The 24,307-nt window shown below is 49.8% G+C and overlaps 1 long non-coding RNA gene across 2 annotated transcripts; it reads left to right on the forward strand.

The window, feature by feature from the left end:
• The first annotated feature begins 751 nt into the window (after positions 1–751).
• Positions 752–10,380, forward strand: LOC146397897 (uncharacterized). 2 transcript variants are annotated; one of them, XR_014823951.1, is made up of 3 exons: positions 776–973; positions 6,605–7,013; positions 9,882–10,380. It is a non-coding gene; the product is annotated as an uncharacterized LOC146397897 (long non-coding RNA). The 2 variants fall into 2 exon arrangements; XR_014823950.1 differs by lacking the exon at positions 9,882–10,380 and having other exon boundaries at positions 752–973; positions 6,605–9,744.
• The last annotated feature ends 13,927 nt before the right edge of the window (positions 10,381–24,307 follow it).

Genomic DNA, 24,307 nt, shown 5'->3' on the forward strand with positions numbered 1-24,307 from the left:
CAGTATTGCCATGAGCTGCAGTGTAGGTCACAGACATGGCTTGGATCTGGTGTTGCTGTGGCTGTGGCGTAGGCCTCAACTGCAGCTCTGGGATTCAACCCCTAGCCCAGAAACTTTCATAGGCCGCAGGTGCAGCTCTAAAAATAAAAGAAAAAAAATTAATTAAAAAAATAGAATAGGAGTTCCCGTCGTGGCTCAGCAGAAATGACTCTGACTAGCATCCATGAAGACACAGGTTCGATCCCTGGCCTTGCTCAGTGAATTAAGGGTCCTGCATTGCTGTGGCTGTGGTGTAGGCCGGCAGCTATAGCTCCAACTTGATCCCTAGCCTGGGAACCTCCATATGCTGCGGGTGTGGCCCTAAAAAGACAATAAATAAATAAATAAATAAAATTAAAAATAAAATAAGTTAAAAAAAGAAAGAGAAAGAATGGCAGGTCCCAGGGACTGGGGAAGGGGAAGTGGGGAGCTCATGTTTAATGCACAAGAAGCTGGGGTTGGGGAAGATGAAGAAGTTCTGGGAATGGATGTCGTCATGGTTGTATAATAAGGTGAATATATTTAATGCTCTTGAACTGTACACTGAAAAATGGTTAGAATGGAAAATTTTGCTTATGTGTGTTTTCCCCTCCCCACCGCCCCTCGCACCCACAAAGTTCCCTTTTCTCTGGAGGAGACCTTGAGTAATACCCATGCCCAAAGCTTCCCCCAACTGGTTTCTGATCTTAGGAAGGGGACGGCTCCAGAAATAGCCCTGTCCCTGGTTCTTCAAGCTAAGACATGCCAACCTAAGGCCTCCTTCATCCGGAATGGGCACGGTTCCAGGGGAGGGAGGTGGTTTTCTACCTCTATGCAGTGGGCGGTCTTGGCAGCGGGCAGGTGCAGCCAGCCTCCCTGGGAAAAAAAAAGTCTCAACTGTAGAAATTGGATGGCTCCCGAGATGTGTTTTAAGTCACTGCAGTCGTTACACAAGGTAAGATACCCTTTGTTCCCGTGTCATAAACGGTCCGCTAAGGAGTGTTCAAAGACCTACGGCCCTCCGACTTGGCCGTAAAATTAAGACTAATCTCCAGACTGCTTGCTCTGGGCTTGGTTGTCAACTGCGTGGCCAGACCAAGCGTTGAAGTGCTTTGTGTGTGTGCTAATTTTTGATAAGCTCCCATAAAGCCAGGTTGCTCCTAATAACAGGCTTCTCGTGTGCCCATGAAGGACCACGAGCTGGGCTAACCACAAACCTCAAAAGAACTATTCTGTTGTTTGAGGTTTCCAGAAAAAAGAAAGCTCTTTTATTCTTGCCATTAGAGTAAAGGTCTTCGGAAAACCTCATTTTTCAAAGAGTCTCTGGCGTGACCGCACAGGTCATAAACACCCCTGGCCTATGTATTTTCCTGCTTTCTTTTTAAGGCATGTCATGCACTTCAGAATTACACCTTAAGAGACACATACAGCTGGAGGAGTGACCCCACATAACATTCCCCAAATAATCCCTGTTAAATACAGTATCATCTTTTTTGGCTAGATCTTTCCTGAGCATCTCATTCGTTGTATCTAAAGAGCTGCCTTTCTCTCTTTACAACGTGTCTGCATGGACTTGGGAGGAGTAAGAACGGGGAGAGAGAGTCTGGATCAAGTCAAGACTGAATCGTCAGGTCAGCTTTACAAGTAGAAAGTCAGCCACGTGGTTTTCACATGCGGGTTGTTCTGGATTTCTGAATTGGGGCTAATTGGGAGGGATGTTGACACACTTTGTTGGTTGGCTTTAGCCCCTCTCCTTCACACTTCTAGACCATGGCTGTTAATGGACCCTAGGAGCATGGGAGGTGGGAAAGACAGATAAGAAACTCAGTTACCACTGGTCTCCAGGACACCTAATTAGGAAGGTCTCTTTCTGGTCAGAACTGGGGGTGCAGCCATATAATACAGAGCAAATCCAGTGCAAAGAGCAAGGGGCTTGGGTGGGGCTGGTTGTCACCATTTGAGATGCCAAGCTGGGTGCCATATTGCACCAGCCATGACGACATGCTCTCATGGGGCAGGAAAATGACTTGGGCATGGGTATCTCGAACGCCAGTTTATTGGCCTTCCCCCGTGCTTCCCTGCCCTCCTTTAAAATCTAGGAAGAAAGAAGGTTGAGAAAACTGCTGGAAGCCCTAGGATAAGCCACAGGAGATCCCCTCCCAACAACGTACCCACTTTGTGGTCCTGGAAGGCAGGGGTGGTTGGAGTCTTGCACGGAAATAAACAAGCAGACCCCAGAGCATGCTAGGAAAAGACTGCTCTGGTGCTCCAGGGATGGGGTTGGGAAGCCGAGGGCCGTCCCTTGCTCTGGAATGGAGAACAGCCAGCCGGAGCTTGACCTGAACTTTTGCAAACTCTGTTGATTGTAAAAAACCAGAAGACAGGAGGCCGGCAGGGGCAGCCCAGGCGAAGCTTCAAGTGAGAGCCTCCAGATCTCCTTCTGCAGATAAACACAGGGCTGTGAAGAACAGAAAGCAAAGCAATGTGCTCAGGAGGGCTGGGGGTGGTTTTAGATGGGTGGTGAAGCTACAGCCAAGCTGAGACCTCAGAGAGCAAAAACAGGAGGAAAGCTTCGGGTGAGGGTGAAGCATCTGTGCAAAGGCCCTGAGTCCGGAAGTATGCATGACGAGCTGAGGGAGGGCGGCATGTGCCGGGGGCAGAGTTTACAGATGTGGGCAGCACCCCCAGAGTATCCTAGGAGAAGAGGATGGCAGAAATCTCCGCCACTCTGTACACCAACGCCAAACAGACACGCAGGGACAGAGTTAGAGGAAACCGAAAAAGTAGCTTTAACTGCCAGGCAAAGAGGGGACACAGCAGGCGAGTGCCTCAAGGACTGTGCCCCCCCACACCTTGGAGGGGGCAGTGAGGAGTCTGATAGTGTTTGGGGAGCAGGGCGTGGTCAGCTCATGGACTCTTTCCTGATTGGCTGGTGGTGAGGTCATTGGGCGTCCACGTCACCAACCTTCTGGTTCCAGTGTGTCTGGGGTCTAGGTGCTTGTGGGCAGCACACAGTTAACTTCTTCCACCTGGTGGGGGCTTCAGCACCTGCCAGATAGCCCCAAGGACACAGCTCAGAATATTATCTATGGTCCTTGAAGAAGAACCAAAGGTCCTTGACTTTGTTGAATGGCTAAGTTATTATTGCTGTTTCTTTTTTCTCTGTTTTTTGTTGTTGTTGTTGTTGTTGTTGTTTTTTGTTGTTGTTTTTTTGGGTTTTTTTTTTTTTTTTTTTTTTGCTTCTCTGATTAAATTGGTTCTGTGACTAAAGTTTTTTATAAAAAGGCAGGTGGAGGACATGAGTGGGGCTCCACTCTGGGGAGGCCTCGAGGGGTCCTGCTCGGTAACAAGAAGGAGGGCGAAGACGCCACCTGTTCTCTGAGGTCCCTCTGTTGTCACCTGCAGCCCCAAGCCACCCAGGGGGCCAGTGGAGGAGATGTCTGATTCAACAGCCAAAGAACTTGGCCTCCTGTCCCCCTTACCAACGGCTGAGGGGGACACTTACCTTCTCTGCTGGTCCCTCTCTCCACCTTAAACATTCCAAGCCATTATCCACACACTGCCCACAGCTTATCGTAGTCTCAACAAAGAGGGCAAAGCCAGGACACTGGCCACGCCCTCCACCCTTCCTGTTTTTCTCTGCGGTTTATTCACATCAGTCCTTCTCACGGGAGACCCTGGCCATGTTTGGAGACATTTTTGGTTGGCACAAGTGGAGCAGGTGCCCCTGGCATCGAATGCTAAGGGGAAGAGATGCTGCCAACACCCCACAGTGTACATGGCGCCCCCTAACCACAGAGAATGAGCCCATCCAAAATGTGGGTGGGTGGGTAAGAAGGAAGCCCATTTTGGGAGTTTACTAGGCAGGATTTTGTGCCAGGAAAAAAAAAAAAAAAAAACCCTGGAGTTCCCCCGTGGTGCAGCGGTTAAGGATCTGGCGCTGTCACTTGTCACTGCAGTAGCTTGGGTTCAATCCCTGGCCCCCTGAAATTTTTGTGTGCCGCCTGCATGGCCAAAAAAAAAAAAAAAAAAGACCGATAAAAAAGCTGGCTCAGCTCCTTCCAAAATTAAATACCTCCCTCCTTTTGTCACACTCCGGTAAACAAATGAGTTTCTATTTCAGTCTGTGGGGTGGGTTTTCCGAATGTTTGACGGGTGCCTCGTGGACAGCGAAGTGCGGTTTGCTGAGCGTCAGAAGGAGAAGTCCCGGAGTGGGCCAGGGCCATAAACATGGGCAGGCAGAGACCCCTGGGCTGGGGGCTGCTCAGAGCGTCCAGCAGCTGGGACACACCCCGCTAGGTCCTCCCCGTGAAAAGGACCTGGATGCAGGGCTTCAAGCTGGCAGAACTTCCTGGCACCACGGATTTCCACTTCTGGGCTCTTCTGCCTTTTATACACGGGCCCAAATTGTAAGCAGGGGTGTGTCTGAAAGCATCTTTATGTGGATATAGATAACGGCAATGTCATTCCAGACCACTGTGCTATGGGCTGAACCATGTCCCCCTCAGCTTCAGATGCTGAAGTCTTAACCCTTGGTAACTCAGAAGCTGACTGCATTTGGAGATGGGATCTTGACAAGAGATAATGAAGATAAAAGGGAGTCACATGGGCCTTAATCCAATAGGACTGGTCCCTAATATGGGGACACAAACGCACTCAGAGGGATGACCGTGGGAGGACCGGGGGTGGGGAGTGGGGGTGGGTAGGGGGAGACACCATCTACAAGCCAAGGAGAGAGGCCTCGGGAGGAACCACGCCAGCACCTCGATCTAGACTTGCAGCCTCCGGAATTACAAGACAACAACCTTCTGCTGTTTAAGCCCCGGGTGTACAGTACTTTGTTTCGGCAGCCCGGGCTGGCTAATGCAGCAGAAATTCTTCCATGCAGGCTGCCACCCAGAGCCTCCATCTCCTTTGTGGACCCTGGCTGAGAAGCAGTTGGGTCTCTGATCACCATCAGGCAGGAGGGCCTCATTACAGAGAAGTCATTTAGCTTGGGGTATTAGTTTCTACTTGCTGCTGTAACAAACTACCGCTAACTTGGAAATTTAAAACAATGCAATATAGGCTCTGGCAAGTCTAGAGGCCAGAAATCCCCAACCCGTTTCCCTGGGCTGTGCTCTGCCCTGGGGCTACTGGGGTGCATCTCTTTCCTGGCCTTTTCCAGCATCCAGAGCTGCTTCCCTCAGGTCCTTGGTTGGTGGTCCCTTCCTCCAGCTTCAAAGTCAGTGGTGTAGCATCTTGCTTCTGCCATCACGGCCTTCTCTTCCGTGTCAACCCCCCCACCACCACCCCATCTACATTTTGGAGCACTTGTGATGGCATTTAGGTCCCACCTGGATGATCCAGGCTAATGTCCCATCTCAAGATCCTTAATCACGTCAACAAAGTCGCTTTTGCCATGTAAGGGAAACTATTCACAGGTTCTGGGGACTAGGGCATCTCTAGGGGAGGGACATTAGGCAGCCCAGCATGTGCCTTAAGGGGTGGCCAGAGTGTTAAGTCATCAGACACAGACTCAGCTGGCAACGTGTGCACTAGGAGGCGCCCTCAGAGAAACTGGGGTGTTATAGATCCTCTTGCAAAGCTTGCCCAGAATATCTTCCCAGAAGCATTTACACTCTTTTTTAATTTTTTGTAGGGTCCCCCCCTTGGCATATGAAGGTACCCAGGCTAGAGGTTGAATCAGAGCTGCAGCTGAAGCCTACACCACAGCCGCAGCAACACCAGATCCAAGCCACATCTGTGACCTACGCCTCAGCTTGTGGCCACGCCAGATCCTTAACCCACTGAATGAGGCCAAGGATCAAACCGGCATCCTCACAGAGACAACATGGAGTCCTTAACCTGCTGAGCCACAGGGGAACTCCTAACATTTACATTTTTGAAGACAGCATCCGATGAATGGCGTAGCGGTCAAGTGACAAGGGCAGTATTAGGGACAACGCCATTACCTTGAGCCACTGCCACCCACTGTGTTGAAGGAAAGAAGCCACATTTACGCAGCCAGACCGGAAACCTCCAGAAGGGGCCCCATCCCCAAGACCAGACCGGTGCTTCCTCCTTAGGTTGTGCAACGCGTTGTTTATGGGTAGTGGGGTCTCCCCTTTCTCTGTCCCTGTAGCCAGAGCCCCGCAGCGGGCAACCTGCAGAGTGTGAGTGGAGGTTTTGGCAAAGCTTATTTTTTTCCCCCAACCCAGGAGGGTTTTGTTTTTTTTTTTTTTCCCTTTCCCTAAAAAAGCATGCCTTTCAAGAAGCAGCCCCAACAGTCACAGGGGCTAACGAATCCTAACAAACACATCATTAAACGTGTATACGACTTCCTTCCAGTACATTCCATCCAGAGGCAGAGGACAGTTAAGGCATTGATTCTCAGACCACCCACCTCATTGTTCCCGCCCACCCCTCATTTGATTACATTGCCTCCAGGCCAAAAAAGAGAAAAAAAAAAAAGTCATAAAGATCTAAGTTGCTGCTTCTCCTCTTTCTTTTTTTTTTTTTTTTTCTCAATTAAATGAGGCTCAGTAGGGAATAGCTGCCTTCAGAAAATGACCCAAGGGATTTCCCCATTTTCTCTTTTTTGCAGGTCCTGGGAAGGTGCCACCACTTCTCAAGGAGTCCAGCTTGTTGCTTCCAAGTGAAGTCCCCTCCTTGGAGGAACAAGTGCTTTCAAGAAAGCTCACAGTGGGCCATAGACTGTCACCCACTTTCTGCTGCCACCCAGCCACGCAGCTCAAAGGGATGCCATTATTCAGCACAGCTATGTCAGCAGTGGGTGTGGGGCCTGAGCTGTGCCCCCTGCCCCTTCACCCCCCACACACACACACAAAGAAGTAGGTTGAAGCCCTAAGCCCTGGTGCCAGCGAATGTGGCCTTATTGGAAATGTGATCAAGTTCAGACCCATCAAACGGTGTCAGATGAGCCCTGGGTCCATGAGCTGTGTCCTTGGGAGAAGATGCAGATGGGGCTCTGACAGCCCAGGAAGACAAGGCTGGTAGGCAGCCACCAGAAACCAGGGAGAGGCCAGCAAGGAGCTTCCTCCAAAACCCCAAGAAGGAACCAGTGGGGTGGACACCTCGATTTCAGACTTCTGGCATCCACAAGTGTGGGGCACTAATTCTGTTGTTGCTGTTGTTGTTGTTTTATGGCCACACCTGTGAGATATGCAAGTTCCCCAGCCAGGGATTGAATTTGAGCTGCAGCTGTGACCTGCAGCACAGCCAGATCCCTTAAACCACTGAGCCGGGCTGGGGATCAAACCTGAGCCTCGGCAGCAACCTGGAGCTACTGTAGTTGGATCCATTCCTTTCCTTTCCTTTGTCTTTTGAGGGCCACACCCCCAGCATATGGAAGTTCCCAGGCTAGAAGTTGAATCGGAGCTGCAGCTGCCAGTCTATGCCACAGCCACAGCAACTCAGGATCTGAAATGTGTCTTTGACCTACACCACGGCTCACCGCAACGCTGGATCCTTAACCCACTGAGCGGGGCCAGCATCCTCATGGATACCAGTTGAGTGCATAACCACCTAGCAATAGGGGGAACTCCGTGCCATTGGATTCTTAATCACTGCACTGCAGCAAGAACTCCTAATTTCTGTTGCTTTAAACCACCCGGTCTGCAGTGCTTTGGGACAGCAGCCATTCAACACAAATGCCCTGAGTGAGGCCCTGAAAGACCCCTTTTGATCACTTGCATATGCAAAAGCAGCCGCCTAGCTGGTCTGCGTCCTTCTTTGCTAATCTTTGCATCTTTCATCTCATTTGAGCTTCAGATCTGAGGAAGACCCAGCAAGGCCCTGTTGGGATTGAACTGGCTCCGCAGGGAACAAAACGAGATGTCTCCTCCCCAGCCCACCCTCCCAGCAAGGTCTTTTAGAGCAGAGCAGAGCAAAACAAGAAGAAACTGATGCCATGCGTGGGGTTTACAGGGGCTGGGGGAGGGAGAGAAGGTTCTATCCAGGGCAGACCAGACGCCCTGCTGGGAGCCAGGCAGAGGATACCTCATCCTCGCCCACATGAGATGAGGGCCAGGGGGCCAGCCCTGCGCGTGCTGTATACACACCAAGATTCCAGCTCAGGTCTCCTCACTCCAACGATTACACAAGATTCTCCATGGCCTGGTGCCTCAGTGTCTCCCTCCAGGGTCTCAGCGTGACTCCATAACTATAGCAGTGCCTCTTAAAGTCCCAGCAAAAATCAGATGGTCTGGGCACCTGTTAGAACCCCCACCACTCCCCCGCCCCAGGGTTTTGGATGCAGTGGTCTGGTAGGACCCAGACTCTGTGCCGCTAACAAACACACCTCCGGGATGGTGAGAGGTGGGTCCAGCTTCCAGGGGTGAGGACCATTAGTTGATTTGAACATGGGACAGCAACTGGTGTGGGCCGAGCCCTGGCGTCCCCCCCCCTCAAGTGGAGGGAAGGGAAGGGGGGTAGTAAACCTTCTCTCCTGCACTGCCCTCCCCTCCCCAGCCCCCTCCTGACCTGTGCTTCCTGCCAGCTGCCTCCACGGGCAGTAACTCAGTGCTCTAACCCATACCCTCCACCACCCTCTGTCCTTCTGTACCCAGATGGCCATTTCCCTGTTTGTCCCCAGTGAGTGGTGGATTCATGAGATAAAGAGGCCCAGAGGAGTTCCCGTCATGGTGCAGTGGTTAACGAACCCGACTAGGAACCATGAGGTTGCGGGTTCGGTCCCTGGCCCCGTTCGGTGGGTTAACGATCTGGTGTTGCCGTGAGCTGTGGTGTAGGTTGCAGACGCGGCTCCGATCCTGCGTTGCTATGGCTCTGGCGTAGGCCAGTGGCTACAGCTCCGATTCGACTCCTAGCCTGGGAACCTCCATATGCCGAGGGAGCGGCCCAAGAAATGGCAAAAAGACAAAAAAAAAAAAAAAAGAGTCACAGAGGTGGTGTTCACAGAAGCAGATGTGCCCGCCAGGGGATGCCATCTTTTCTTCCATGTTTGCTTGACCACGCTGCACCTTCTTTTTGGAATTTTTGGGCTGTACATTGTGCAAGGAGGTGAACTAGGTCCACGTAAAATTCATGTGTTATGGAGTTCCCTTCGTGGCTCTGTGGTAACGAACCTGACTAGGATCCATGAGGATGCAGGTTCAATACCCAGCCTCGCTCAGTGGGTTAAGGATGCAGAGTTGCCCTGAGCTATGGCGTAGGTCGCAGATGAGGCTTGGATCCCAAGTTGCTGTGGCTATGGTGTAGGCTGGCAGCTGTAGCTCCTATTGGACCCCTAGCCTGGGAGCCTCCATATGCTGCATGGGTACAGCCCTAAAAAACCCAAACAAACAAAAAATTCGTGTGTTGTGTTCTTGACCTCTGGTCCCTCACAATGTGACTGTATTTGGAGAAGGATTTTAAAGAGGGCACTAAGGTAAAATGAGGTCACTGGGGGGGGGCCTTCCTCTGATATGACAGGTGTCCTTATAAGAAGAAGGGACCAGGGAGTGCCTGCTGTGGCTCAGCAGAAATGAATCTGACCAGCATCCATGAGGACGCAGGTTCGATCCCTGGCCTCGCTCAGTGGGTTAAGGATCTGGCATTGCCCTGAGCTGTGGTGTAGGTCACAGACGTGGCTCGGATCCTGTGTTGCTGTGGCTGTGGTGGAGGCCGGCAGCTGCAGCTCTAATTCCACCCCTAGCCTGGGAACTTCCATATGCCGCAGGGGCAGCCCTAAAAAAATTAAAAAGTAATAAATTAGAAAAAATAAAAGTGAGGATCCAGAGGCACAGAGAGGTGAGGAAACTTGCCCACAGACACACGACCAGTAAGTGGGGCATGGGATGGGCTGAGCATGGACCCCCGGAGTTAGCCCCATCCTGATTCCTGGAACATACAAATTTCCACAGGTGTGATTAATTTAGGGATCTTGACATGGAAGATGGTCACGGATTATCTGGATGTACCCTGAGCATCATCACAAGTGTCCTTGAAGAGAAAGGCAGAGGGAGACTTCAGGCAGGAGAGAGGAAAGCAGTGTGACCCCTGAAGCAGATGCTGCGTGTCTGGCTTTGAAGATGGAGGAAGAGGCCATGAGCCAAGAGGTGTCTTCAAAAAGTGGGCCAAGCCAGGAATGGAATCTCCCCTACGGCCCCTGGAGAGGGCACAGGCCTGTCCAGCCCTTGATTTCAGCTCCGTGATGCTGGTTTCAGACTTTGGGCCTCCAGAACCGTGAGAGAATAAATCATTTAAGCCCCTGAAAACTCAGTAGTCATTTGTTACAGCAGCCACAGGAAACTCATATGGTAGACACAGGATTTAAACTCACGCAGTCTGTCTTCAGAGCATGTGCTGTTGTTTTGCTTTAAGGTTTTCTAAACCACCCAATGGAAAAATAGGCAGAAGACCTAAATAGACATCCAAAGAAGTCATATGGATGGCCAATGGGCACATGAAAAGATGCTCAACCTCACTGATTGTTAGAGAAATGCAAACCAAAGCTACAATGAGGTACCACCTCACACCAGTCAGAATGGCCCTTATTAATAAGTCTACAAATAATAAATTCTGGAGAGGGTGTGGAGAAGAGGGAATCCTCCTGCACTGTTGGTGGGAATATAAACTGGTACAACCACTATGGAAAATAGTTTGGAGGTTCCTCAGAAAACTAAATATAGAACTACCAGATGATCCAGCAATCCTACTCCTGGGCATATATCCAGATAAAGCCATAAATCAAAAAGGCGCATGCACCCCTATGTTCATAGCAGCACTATTCACAATAGTCAAGACATGGAAACAACCTAAATATCCATTGACAGATGAATGGATTGAGAAGATGTGGTACAGATATACAATGGAATACTACTCAGCCATAAAAAAGAATGAAATAATGGCATTTGCAGCAACATGGATACAACTAGAGACTCTCATACTAAGTAAAGTAAGTCAAAACGTGAAAGACAAATACCATATGATATCACTTACACGTGGAATCTGAAACATGGCACAAATGAATCACTCTACAAAACAGAAGCAGACTCAGACATAGACAACAGACCGGGATTGCCGAGAGAGAGAGGGGGAGGGAGTGGGGTGGATGGGGAGTTTGGGGTTTGTAGATGCAAACCATTCCATTTGGAATGGATAAGCAATGAGGTCCTGCTGTACAGGAACCCTAACCAGTCTCTTGGGATAGACCATGATGGAAGATAAGATGAGAAAAAGAATGTATATATATGTATAACTGGGTCACGTTGCTGTACAGCAGAAGTCGGCACAACACTGTAAATCGGCAATACCTTAATTCAAAAATATTTTTTAAACTTTCTTCTTAAGGATTTTAAGTTTTAAGACATTTTTTAACAAGGCAAAATTTCCTACAGTGAAATGCACATGGAGTTTCTGACATGGCTCAGCAGAAACTAATTTGGCTAGCATCCACGAGGATGCAGCTTCCATCCCTGGCCTCACTCAGTGAGTGGGTTAAGCATCCAGGGTTGCCCTGAGCTGTTGTGTAGGTTGCAGACATGACTTGGATCTGGCGTTGCTGTGGCTGTGGTGTAGGCCAGCAGCTACACCTCTGATTCAGCCCCTAACCTGGGAACCTCCATAAGCTGTGGGGGCGGCCCTAAAAAGAAAAAAAAAATGCACACTACACTTTGAGAAATTTAAACACACGTACGGCCCCTTCCCCATCAAGCTGTGAAACAGACCCCTCTCCCTTTCCCATCCATCTGGTCCAGGTCCCCAGGCAGCCACTGTCCTGATTTCTATCGCCACAGGTTAATTTTGCCTGTTCTTGAACTTTCTATAACTAAAGCATAGAGTATGTCACTGTGTCAATTCAGAGTTGCTTTTCATTCATCCACGGGTTGAATATCCCACAATTTGTCGTTTGTTGTATGTATCCTAGAGGGAATTTTGCACTTCTCCTGTGGGATATTCAAACTAGAGATAAACACCAGGGGAGGTCACGTGGGCGCCAGCCAGGAGGGTCACGGGGCTGGGGTTTGTCCAGAGATTGAAAAGGAGAAACCTCCCCAAAGCCCCCAGCCTGATGCCTGGCAGGCACTGGGTTAGGGGAGCAGAAATATCCTTTCCACTGGCTTTACTCAATGGGAGATCTTCTGTGTTCACAGTAAGCCGCTTTGAGCCAACCATAGGGTCGCAAAATGAGATGAATACCCGATACATTGATGTAATTTGAGAGCTTAGACGCCATCCTAACAGGGCAGGAGGAGCCAACGCTGGGAAGAGCAATGACCTTCAGCAAAGACACAGGGGCCCTTAGGAGACCAAGGAGCACGTGAGGAAGTGTGTCCAGGCATGGCGCGACTTCCGGTCTCCTCCCTGGGCTCAGTGTCAACCTCCCACGTGGCTGCCACTCGGAGGAGGGGATTTAAGACAACTGAGTTTCTTGAAGCAGATAACGGGGGTTCAGAGAAAGCTTCTCCCCACCTTTGCTGTTTTTCCAGTGGTTTCAGCTCAAAAGACATAGGGACATATTTGGGGGTGGCTTGTTCTAATTCCTTTAAAATCCTATTTCTTTCTTTTTTTTGTTGTCTTTTTGTCTTTTCTAGGGCCACACCCGCGGCATATGGAGGTTCCCAGGCTAGGGGTCTCATCAGAGCTGTAGCCACCAGCCTAAGCCACAGCCACAGCAACACAGAATCCGAGCCAAGTCTGCAACCTACATCACAGCTCATGGCAATGCCAGATCCTTAACCCACTGAGCAAGACCAAGGATCAAACCCACAACCTCATGGTTCCTAGTGGGATTCGTTAACCACTGAGCCACGACGGGAACTCCTAAAATCCTCTTTCTTTCACCCTTGCTAAAACCTTGGAGCTGCTGTTTATGTCTTCCTGCTTTCCGATTACAGGAGTGTCTGGGAGATTCGTCCCCACCCTAAGTGGCCTGGGCTCGTGTTCGTCCTTGAGGGCTCTGATACTACTGACCGCCCTCCCGTCCCTCCTGTCCCCAGGCAGGACAAGGGCCACTGGGGAAAACCAGCCCCCAATACTTTTCTCTTTCCGTCTCCCCGCCCCCAACCCCGCTCCCACTCCAACCCTCTCCAATCTCAGGTTCACAGAAACGGGCTCTCAGGCTCTGTTTGTTGTACATACGTATAGGCACGTGTGCAGGATTGTCATACACCCCAGGGCGTCCCCAGGCACCAGGAGATCCAGATCATTAAAGATGATTCACACCCAGTTATATGTCCCTCCCCCACTCAGAGCCATGCTTATAACCTGAAACGTGTGCGTAGCCTTCTTTAAACACTCACACACACATTATATCACATACATGTATTCCTAAAAACATACTCTTTCTTTTTAGTCGTTTTTCACTTTTACCAAAAATTATCGAGGTGAATGAAATTCTCTGGGATTCCTCTTTTTCCCTGGATGTTTCAAGCTGCCACGATGTAGTCCTGTGACGGCGGATGGTGGCAGTTCAGTCTTTCTTTCCGCTGTGCCCTCTCCCGTGATGCGACTCTGCCACCTTTTGCGTAGCCACGGTCCAATTGGTGGATGGTGGATTATTTCCAGGCTCTTGCTGTTCCTAACAGTGCCAGTTATAAAGCTGCTTCTGCATGTTTCTGATGGATTTGGGCAGGAGTTTCTCCTCAGTATGTGCCTGGTGTGAATGTTCAGCTTTATGAGATGAGGCAGCTTTTTCCTTTTTTTTTTTTTTTTTCCTTGCTTTTCAGGGCCGCACCTGCAGCATTTGAAAGTTTCCAGGCTAAGAGTCCAATTGGAGCTGCAGCTGCCAGGCTACACCACAGCTGCAGCAACACAGGATCTAAGCCACATCTGCAACCTACACCCCAGCTCATGGCAATGCTGGATCCTTAACCCACTGAGTGAAACCACAGATTGAACCCACATCCTCATGGATACTAGCCAGGTTCTTAACCCACTGAGCCACAGTGGGAACTCCTCCTTTAGCTGAATTTTTGAAGTGGAATTAAATCTGTACTTTCTTCATTGGGGAGTGAATTAGAGATGGCTTGGTGGGAGACAACTTTTTCATTGTGGCCCTGCCCATTCTAGTCTCCCACCAAACATCTCTAATTCACTCCCCAATGAAGAAGATACATTCTCAGCTAGTGGAGCTGGAGGAAAATGCTTCTTCACACAGAGGAAAGGAAACCTCGCCTTTCCCTCACTCGCCCCACCCCTCCAGCAGCTCAAAGCCTGAAATTCTGAGAGCAAAATTTGTAGTGGAAAAGGGCGCTATCTACCCTCATGTGGGTGGGGACAAATCTGTGTGTGAGTGTGTGTTTATGCACAATGGGCATAAACCGAAAGTTAAATGATGGACAGTTTTGATTCTTTTAAAATTAACTTTTTGTCATCCTTTAAAACCTTGAGGAAAATGAAAAGAAAAACCTCCATGGCATGTGGAGGTTCCCAGGCCAGGGGTCCAACTGGAGCTGCAGCTGCCAGCCTACACCACAGCCAGAGCAACACGGGATCTGAGCCACATCTGCAACCCACACCACTGCTCACGGCAACGCCGGATCCTTAACCCACTGAGCAGCGCCAGGGATCGAACCTGCAAACTCATGGTTCCTAGTCAGATTTGTCTCCGCTGCAGCACGACGGGAATTCCAGATGATAATTTTTATAACAAAAAAAGAGTATATATTGAAACTAACATAAATCAACTGTACTTAAAATTTTTAAGAGTACTTAAAGAGCCCCTGTGAAATAATGAAGAAAGCTCAAACAGCCAGTTGAAACCAGGCAAAATATATTGCATATAAATGGGATATATATATATGTACATATACACACACCCACCCACACACACATTCACCCACACATACAAACACACAACACACACACACAACAATAGTTCCCCCCACATCCTTGGAACTTACATTTCAGGACCTCGGTGGATGCCTGAAAGCACACACAGTTCTGAACTGACCCCTGTAGAGACTCTTTTTTTCCCCACACATACATACATACCTATGGTGCTGTTTAATTCATAAATTAGGCATAGTAAGAACTAATAATATAACAGAGCAATTATCAAGATATGCTGTAATAAAAGTTAGGTAAATAGGGGCCTCTCTGCTTCTCAAATTATCCCGCTTTCCCGTGGTCACCCCTCGTCTTGGGATGGTGTGAGATGATGAGGTGACATGAAGACTCGGGCATGTTTTATTGGAGTAGAGTTGACTCACCATGTTGTATTAGTTTCAGGTGCACAGCAAAGTGAATCGGCCACATGTATGCATAGATCCATTCTTGTTTCCCATGTAGGTGGTTGCAAACCTTCGGGTAGATGTTCCTGGGCTGTGCAGAAGGTTCTTGCTAATCATCTCTTCCATACAGTAGTGCGTGGATCTCATTCCCACCCTTCAATTCTTCCCACAACCCGCCCCCGATGGTTTCACCTATGGTAACCATACGATTGGTTTGGAAGTCTGTGAGTTTGTTTCTCTTTTATAGCCAAGTTCACTTCCACGTTCATTGCAGACTGTGTACAGTAGCCCAGCCGTGGAAGTCCCCGGACAGCAGAATGGAAAAAGATGTGGCACATGTGCACAAGAAATTTTACTCTTGACCTTCTGATGACACGTCAGAAGAAAGAGCATCGACCTCGGGGATCCTGGATCTTGGAGCCGTGATGATGGCCATGGTTGGGGCCCCACGGGGAACGGAGCAGGGCAGTGTGGGATTTCATCACGCTACTCACAACGGTAGGCAATTTAAAACTTATGAATGGTTTATTTCTGGGATTTTCCATTTCATATTTTCAGACCCTGGGTTGACTAGGGGTAACTGAAACCTCAGAAAGTAAAACCACAGGTTGGGGAGACTACTATATATATGGAGAGAGACTTCATTTTATGCCTCCCAGTCTCCAAAGGACACGTGGACACACCCCCATCCCCCCTCCGGGGGGTTTCAGGCTCTGCTCATGCGCATGCGTACACACACACACACACACACACACACACACACACACGTGTGCACACACACACAGAGTCAGTGCTGCGTAAGCATTTCATATACTTTCTCTCTGAACCCTCACCACAGCCCTTTGGAGTAGGTATGATTGTCATCTCCCCCATTGCACAGATGGGTAAACAGAGGCTCTGAGGGGTGAAGTCTTCTCTTATCTGAAGAATCAGCTCCGTGTTCAGAGCTGAGCTTCTAACACACCGCTGACATTCTTGTCACCTCCGGGGCACTGCAGGCTCCTCCCATCAACCCCTCGAAGGGCAGGCAAGGACCCACCTCGAGCCCACACAGACCCCAGGACCAGGGTTTGAATCACCACGATTTTCTGTTTCCCTGTCAGGGACCTGCGTCTTTACTGTCTGCCTCAAAGGTAGGAAGTAGGAGTTCCTGTCGTGGCGCAGCAGAAACGAATCCGACTAGGAACCATGAGGTTGCAGGTTCAATCCCTGGCCTTGCTGAGTGGGTTCAGGATCCAGCGTTGCCATGAGCTGTGGTGTAGGTTGCAGATCGAGCTCGAATCTGGCATTGCTGTGGCTGTGGTGTAGGCCAGCAGCTGGAGCTCCAATTAGACCCCTAACCTGGGAACTTCCATATGCCCCGGGTGCAGCCCTGAAAAGACAGAAGACAAAAAAAAAAAAAAAAGTAGGAGTAGAAGATAGGAAGTCATTGTTGCATAAGAATATTTTTAAGACCTCCCCCCCTCTCTTTATTACAAAGTGGAAATATGGGAGGGAATGCCAGTAGCCACAGCCCAGTTGGTGCCTTGGTTGGTCCCTGGAGGGAAAGGCTCTCCTTTCTCCAGGGAGACCCAGGTGCTCATCAGGGCTCATAGATCATGCAGCAAACACAGGTAGGCTCAGCCCCTTGAAGCCCCACTTTGGGTGGCTGTGCAGCGTGCAACCTGTGCAACTGTACATGGCAGCCCCATGACAGAGAGGAGATCAGTTTCAGGTGCAGTGAGCTGAAGGTAGCTTTTACTCTGGGCTCGTTTTGCCAAATTTCCTTATGTTGTGTTCAGGGCAGAGGAGGGGCAAGGAGAGAGACAAGCCAGCCTACTCCCAGGAACAAATCTGTCCCAAGAGAAATGGGCCTTTTCCTAATGCCACCAATCGTGCCAGAAGTGCTTCTCTTGGTTGTGTGTGTCTCTCTCCCCCTTTTCTCTCTCTCTCTCTGTTTCCATTATTACCTCTCTCCATGTCTCTCTCTGATAGATTCTATTTAAATTTGTTGCAGCAAATAGATGCTCCGCTCACGTAGGTGGCATTTCAAAACCGTGGAGGACCTTAGCGAAAGCACTTCATTCCGACCCCAGGTCTGAATCATGCCGGGGATTGGCCAGGACCACCGTTGCCGGGGCAACGCGGCTCCAGCTTCTGCGTGCCTCCCGCCTCCGGCACCACCTTCATTACCCTCCGTGACACCGCAGGGTGTGAAAGCACTTCAATTAACTCCAGTGCGGTGTCCAGCCATCCGCACGGTTCCAGGGACGAGGGCCCGCCACCCTCTCTGCGCCGCCCTGTGCCGCCTGGCGGAGGGCAGTCCCGGTGTCCCTTCTGGCCTTCCCCGCCCCGCTTGGGGCTGTAGGAAATGAGTATCCAAACAGCACTCAGGGAGGGGCGGAGGAAAGCCCTGCGGATGCCACCTTGGCACGAGGCGCCCTTTATCTTTCTGAGACACATCCTCTGGTCTTTGAGAAGAATCTTGGCCCACTGTTAGGTGTCCCTGCAGTGCTGGGACACAGCCTTCTGGACCTCACCCTCGGGGGAGGAATGGAGGGAGGGGCAGAGGGGAGGCCTCGGACCCAAGCCAGGCTGGCGGGGCTCCTTATCCATCCAGGAACCTGAATGGTCCAAAACATTTTTATTTTCACTGGCCTCTAACTGAAATTCATTTCCTCCCCATGGGCATGCAGGCAACCCCGACCATATGTTTGCTGGCCCTGCGACCGTGACAACAAGAAAAATCAGATTTTTTTTTTTTTTTTTTTTAAGGCCACACCTGCGGCATATGGAAGTTCCCAGGCTAGGGGTTGAATCAGAGTGGCAGATGCTGGCTTACACCACAGCAACACTGCATCTGAGACTTACACCGCAGCTCATGGCAGTGCCAGATCCTTTGCCCACTAAGCAGGGCCAGGGATCAAACCTGAGTCTTCATGGCTACTAGTCAGGTTCATTACCGCTGAGCCACAACAGGGACTCCCCAAATCAGTTTTTTCACCCCTTGTTACCTTTACTGCCGATGTCTCACTACTTCAAAATAACCAGAGGGGGGAAGATTTTTATTTTTATTTTATTTTATTTCATTTATTTATTTTTTGACTTTTTGCCTTTGCTAGGGCCGCTCTTGCGGCACATGGAGGTTCCCAGGCTATGGGTCCAATCGGAGCTGTAGCCACCGGCCCACACCAGAGCCCACGGCAACGCCAGATCCTTAACCCACTGAGCAATGCCAGGGATTGAACCCGAAACCTCATGGTTCCTAGTCGGATGTGTTAACCACTGCGCCACGACGGGAACTCCAGATTTTTAAATTAAAAAAAAAAAAAACAAAAAAACCTAAAAGTAAAAAAAGGAATTCCCTTGTGGCACAGCAGGTAAAGGATCTGGTGTTGTCACTGCAGCAGCACAGGTTGCTGCTGTGGTGTGGGTTCGATCCCAGGCCCAGGGACTTCCACAGGCCATGGGCATGGCCAAAAAAAAAGTTTTTTTAAAAACATCGAAGTGACCAGAGGTGTCAGTCCCACCCATGTGCCCAGCTAAGATATAGTATATGTGTTGCTCTATAATTCATTAGTATCTTTTTTTTTTCTTTTTTGACCACCCAGTGGCATATAGCATTCACAGACCAGGGATCAGATCCCGGGCGCAGCTGTGACCTACACCACAGCTGTGGCTACGCTGGATCCTTTAACCCACTGTGCTGGGCAGGGGATCGAACCTGTGTCCTGGTGATGCAGAGATACCACTGAGCCCATTGTTCCACAGTGAGAACTCCACCTACTGTATCTTCACAGAAGTGATTTCTTTCCTCTGTGTTTTATTCCACGCACTCAAAACCCTATTCTGAAAAGCAGTCTGCTGGTTTCCCAGACTACTAAAGAGGTCCATGGCATGAATGATGCGGGACCCCAGAGAAGAAAATATTCTATCACTAATATTATCCATTGTTATCGATGCTTTCCCCCCCATGGAGTCAGTCATTGGCATCTCATTATAAACGGTATCTGACCATACCCATCTGTCGTTCAAGTGACTGCTCAATGAATATAAAATTCTGGATATACACATATAACCACGGAGGAGGGGTTACTTGCAAAGAAAATTAAGGATGTTATTTATTTGCCTTTATTTTTTTTCTAGTCATCGAAAGTCATCACAAAATGACACACAGAAGTTGACCTGAACTGGGGGAAAATATATTTAAATAATTAAAACCAAAGGCATGGAGATAATAACATGAAACTCACTACAGACTAGAGCTGCCATTATGCTTCTTCTCCTTCTTTTTTTTTTTTTTTTTGCTTTTTAGGGCTGCACCTGTGTGGCATATGGAGATTCCCAGGCTAGGGGTCCAATCGGAACTACAGCTGCCAGCCACAGCCACAGCAATTCCAGATCCGAGCCGTGTCTGTGACCTACACCACAGCTCACGGCAACGCCAGATCCTTAACCCACTGAGCCAGGTCAGGGATTGAACCTGCAACCTCATGGTTCCTATTGGGATTTGTTTCTGCTGCACCATGACGGGAACGCCATGCTTGTTCTTTTAAATCTAATCATCCTGTTTCAATTAATTCTACCTGGAGTTCTGGTCATGGCTCAGTGGAAACGAATCCGACTAGTATCCATGAGGACGCAGGTTGGATCCCTGGCCTTGCTCAGTGGGTTAAGGATCTGGCATTGCCCGTGAGCTCTGGTATAGGTCGCAGACTCAGCTTGGATCTCTAGTTGCTGTGGCTGCGGTGTAGGCCGGCAGCTACAGCTCCGATTCGACCCTAGCCTGGGAACCTCCATATGCTGCCTGTGTGACCCTAAAAGACAAAAAGACCAAAAAAAAATTAATTCTACCCAAAGACCCTGATGCAGGATGCCCTCCAACATGAGCGCACGCGCCAGCTCTGACCTTCGTGCCACTGGCTCTTCTGAATCTTCACGCAGCTACTTGGTGGTAGGATTCAAACCCAGGTCTGTCTGAACTGGCTGCTAACCGTCATGCATACAGGTGGGAAAATAGGCATCAGAGAGTTAAAGGAGGTTGGCCGGATCTGCCTCTAGCCATTTAGGAAACCCCTCCAGGTGGCTCAGCGCCCTGCCCCGCCTGTTAGTGGGAGGATGTGAACTGCTGGAGTCTAAAAGGAAGCTCGCACCACCCTGACTTTGCTTGCTTATTTTTCACTCTTCAAAGGACACATGTTGTGCAGCTACCCAGCCAACCTCAGATAAAATCACCAGAGCCGCATCTAATCGGTCATCTTTACCTGGGTAGCTACTTAACAGCCACCCGACTCAGCAAGTCCGTCATGACAAGCAAGACTGCCACTCAGCACTCCCAGCATCTTTGGTTGTTAGTTCTAAGAGCCACGTGATGACCGGTGAGGGTACCTGCACAGCCGCCCGGGACTGGGCCTGCGATATCCCTCACTGATGCTGGAAAAGCAGGACCGCGGAGGCCCGGTGACTTGCCCCAGACCCAGCGTGATCATCAGTGGTAAGACCCGAATTCCACTCCGTCCTGCAACGCTCTCTCCTCCTGCGCACTTCCTGCTTCGGCTCCTTCATCAGCATCATGGATGTGTAATGCACATACAATGAAACACATCAGTTTTGTTTGTGCCATTCCACGAGCTTTGACAGGTGTAAACGCATCATCAACACAACAAATATATGGAACCACCCCAATAACCCCCCCACCCCAATTTTCTCCTGCACCTTTGCAGTCAATCCCATTCTTAGCCCTTAGGTAACCATGGGACGGCTCTCTGACACTGTGGGTTTGACCTCTCCTTTCTAGAACTCCACATGGATGGAATCAAATGTAAACTTCCCATACAGGGAAGCTGGATGCGATGTTTGTTGAGCATTTGCCATTTGCTGGGCTCTGGAGAGGTCGGGGGATAGGGACATCCGTGCCATTTGAGGCCCTTCTCTCTCCTACATGGCCCACCTGTCCTGCCGGCTGCAGTTGAAGAGTCTGGCTGAGACGGGGATGACGAAGTGCCACGTGGACCTGGGCACCTGGCCTTTACTCACTCTGGTTGCTGTGGAATGTTTGCTCCATGTCATCTTTGGAGACGACACAGTGTGTTGCCTTCAGTCCAAAGCGCAGCTCTGGTCACCTTTTTTCGTTGTCCCTTCTCAGCCCACATCCCTTCCTGGACAGCTTACAGCCTCTCCACCTCAAAGCCCACCTCTGGTGTTCAGCTCCGCCATCACGTGGACCATGTGGCCGCTGGCTCCTCCACAGGCCCTGACACTCTGCTCATTAAATTCTTTCCTGGGGAGTTCCCTGGTGGTCTAGTGGTTAGGATTCAGCACTTCACTGCAGCGGCACAGGTTCAATCCTTGGTTTGGGAATGGAGGTCCCATATCAAGCCATTGGGCTTGGCGGCCAAAAATCAATCAAACAATCAATCAATCAACCATTCAGTCCATCCATCCTTCCTTCCTTCCCCTTGACAATTGGCCTCGAGCTGTTCCATAGGCCGCCATGTTTTCTCCATCCTGTGGACACCCCTGGACTCTCCCTAAAGCAAGTTTTCACTAGTGAAGCTCGAGCTGGTGGCTTTTGTTGTTTCCCTCCCAATGGGTTGGAATGAAAAACCCTAGGTGACTGTGGGGGCTCCTCGGGGCAAGAAGAATCTCATGGAAGAACATGTGCCAAGTACATGCTTGGCCTGGCCAAGTGCAGACCAAGCCTGGGTCTCCCGCTCTCAGGTGAGAGGGGCCCATCTCTTGAAGCCTCAGGTTCCTCGTAAGAAACCTGGGCTCTCCGTGGCCTTGATGGAGCACGCGTGCCCAGTGCATGTTCATGGTTGTGAACACACACCTCACGGTCAGGGGGGAAAGTCAGCCTCAAAAAAAAAAAAGCTGAAAGTCACACCCAGCCAAGCCCTCCTCGGTGTTCACTTTCTAAAAGCCTCATGTCATATAAATAAAACCATGTCCCTTTGTTTCAGAACTGCCACAGACAGCTTGATCTTGAAAGATGTCACATCCTAGAACCATGAATATATTGTGTTATGTGGCAAAAGGGACCTTTCAGATGTAATTAAAGTTCACACTTTAAAAGAGCGAGATTACTCCGGATTATCTGGGTGAGCCCAGGCTACTCGCAGGAACTCTTGAAAGCAGAGAACTTTCTCTGGCTGGAAGCAGAGGAGAAAATCAGAGAGATGGAAAGTCAGAGAGATTCCAAGAATGAGAAGGATTCGTTCTGGCTTTCCTGTCTCTGAGAGGCAGGGACCCTGTGCAAAGCCCAGAGAGGTCTGTAGGAGCTCAAGGTGGTTCTCACCTGGGGGTGATGTTCCCCCATTCTGGGGACAGCTGGCACTGTCTGGAGACATTTTTGAATCTCACAAGTGACTGAGGAGGCTACCGGCATCTAGCGAGTAGAGGCCATGGATGCTGCTACACACTTTCCAGAGGACAGGACAGCCCTCCCCCACAACAAAGACTGACTCGGCCCCGAAGGTCAATAGGCTGAGGTGGAGAAAGCTTGTCTTAAACTATGAATTCCATGAGGAGAGGGGTTTCCTAGTCACCACTGTGCCCCAGAGCCTAGGACAGAGGCTGGCATGTGGCAGATGATCACAGAAGCATATGGAAGTTTTTTTTTTTTTTTTTTTTTTTGTATTTTCTAGGGCCGCACCCACAGCATATGGAGGTTCCCAGGCTACGGGTCCAATCGGAGCTGTAGCCACTAGCCTACGGCCACAGCCACAGCAATGCCAGGTCCAAGCCACATCAGTGACCTATACCAGAGCTCACGGCAATGCCGGATCCTTAACCCACTGAGCGAGGCCAGGGATGGAACCCAAAACCTCATGGTTCCTGGTCGGATTACGTTAACCACTGAGCCACTATGGGAGCTCCACGTAGAAGGTTTTTCCGCAGAACTCAGAAAGTGCTCTTCCATCCGCAACTAGCTGGTGACTGGTCATCCACCATGATCTCTGCCTTCCCAACACCCAGAAACTGGGAATCAATTTCAGCTTTTCCTTTTCTGCTTTCCTGCCACCCCTGGGGTTCACAGGGGTCCCTCCACGCTGGGCAAGGAACAGCTCCTCATCTGGTCTCCGTCCTCCCAACCAAAAGCTATGGAGGTAGATGGGAGCCACGGTCCCCGCTGCAGAAAACGGAGGAAAGGAACCACAAGAAACCCTCTCCCCGCCTCCTCTCTGCCTTCCCTGGCTTTCACATTCAAGAACTCAGGAAGGGAGGGAATTAGATTTAAGAGCCTCTCCCGGTGGGAGACCAGCGCTGATATTATGTTCCCTGGCTCTGGGATGACCACGGTCGGTCAGCACAGCCTGATTTATACCCGCTGCTCCAACAAAGTGAGTGAATGGAGCAGCCGCGGGTGTCCCTGCAAACAAAGCCACACTCGCTGGGGAAGCCTGCTGGTGTGCAAACCGCAGGAAGAAAGAGAAGAGATTGAAGCAATGGGTCTCCCATAAGGTTTTCTCCCAGAACCTAATGTTCTGGAAAAATCTTCCTAATTAGTCCTTAACTGGTACATTATCAGCACCGTGTGCCAAGGATTAAGTGGGTAATTCCCATTATTTCTCAAGAGCCAGGTAATGCATCGCATCAGCCAGGGAGCACGCCCCTGTGCTTACGTCACCACCGCCACCAGCCCTCCGCCAGCTCGTGGAAAGGATGCTTATTTCCACCTGTGAAGCAAACTCCCAGCTCGCCAGAAAGCACTTCTGTCTTTTTAGGCTGATCTTCCTTTCCCAGTGCTGAGTAGACACGTTGCTGAGGGTGGATTTTTCCTCTTAAAGGACAGTTTATGGTATAAGTCTCATGCTCCTGCTAGGGAACTTCACGTCTCCAACCTCTTGGTCATTCAAGGAGAGCACTACAGGTAATTTTAGCATCATTAACTGGCTCTGCTAGAGAAACTCATTTTAAATGAGTATGATTCAGCTCTTAATCATAGAGTTTTATTATACTGTCATTACCAAAAAAATAGACTTTATTCTGAGCCAAAAAAAAAAAAGAAGAAATTAAGTCATCTTCAAGTGTGGGCATTCCATTGGTCAAAACATTCGTTTCTTTTTCTTTATTTTTTTGTTTTTGCTCTTTTTAGGGCTTCACCTGAGGCATATGGGAGTTCCCAGGCTGGG

The sequence above is a fragment of the Sus scrofa genome, chromosome 13 (genome assembly GCF_054392235.1).
Source record: "Sus scrofa isolate SSC_HxYL_T2T_F1_AM1 chromosome 13, Sscrofa_HxYL_maternal_Yorkshire_Landrace_v2.0, whole genome shotgun sequence".
In the NCBI taxonomy this organism is placed as follows: Eukaryota; Metazoa; Chordata; class Mammalia; order Artiodactyla; family Suidae; genus Sus; species Sus scrofa.